The 871-nt window shown below is 36.4% G+C and overlaps 1 protein-coding gene across 1 annotated transcript in view; it reads left to right on the top strand.

The window, feature by feature from the left end:
* CPZ (carboxypeptidase Z) overlaps positions 1-871 on the top strand; it is an 89,683-nt gene that overhangs the window by 5,033 nt on the left and 83,779 nt on the right. The window lies entirely within an intron of this gene.

Raw genomic sequence — 871 nt, 5'->3', positions numbered from 1 at the left:
CCCTTCAGTGCTCAGTTTTGCTGCATGCAGCAAAGAAACAAATGGCACCCAGATGCACCACAAGGAAACTGCATTGGTGAACTGTGTGTTGTCGTGAACTGGTTGCCTTACAGCAACGCACATTAACATACAACATAATGCCTATTAACATATGTACTGTTTTTGACAGCAAAAGTCTAAATCCAGCCTAAAATGTATATTACAATCTATGATGCCTACTATTACTATTTCTATTTTTTGGCCCCGCAAATCTCTGTGATTGTTTGATCTAAATCTCTTGTGATTGTTCATTCTGTGCGAATAAAGGGAAAAATTAATGAGTTTGGTATATATTTTTTTTCTCAGGTTGCATGTAATGTAATGCCACTATATGGCCACTAGATGAAGCTAAGGAGCATAGGAAATGAGTATTTCCTATGTGCCCCACCCCATCTATTGGACATAAAGCGGTATTACATTACCTTACATCTACTGGCCATAATGCAGTATTACATTACATTCTACCTTAAAAGAAAGTATACTAAGAATGTTTGTTTTTGCCTCTATTCGCACAGATTGAACATTCCCAGAAATTCAACATAGCAGATAAAGGGGCACCCAGATGCCCCTCCAGATGCCCCTCCTTGGGAATGAGTAAGGGGTGCTTGTACTCACTCCTACCCATTCACTAAAGGGTTAAATAAAACTATAAATAAAAAGATCAGACTTTAAAAAAAAATCCTTTAATTGAAAAAAAAACCACAACAAAAAGTTTTGACGATTCCTTTATTAACAAAAAAATATATCCCAAAAATTGATCCAACAACGTAATCCAGGGGTCAATCAGCGTTGTCCATGACGACAATGACTGGTCAAAATAAAAAAAAAAAAA

Source organism: Nanorana parkeri, unplaced genomic scaffold, assembly GCF_000935625.1.
Source record: "Nanorana parkeri isolate BGI_ZX_2015 unplaced genomic scaffold, ASM93562v1 scaffold180, whole genome shotgun sequence".
NCBI classification, from domain to species: Eukaryota; Metazoa; Chordata; class Amphibia; order Anura; family Dicroglossidae; genus Nanorana; species Nanorana parkeri.
This window is presented reverse-complemented; position numbering and strand designations above follow the sequence as displayed.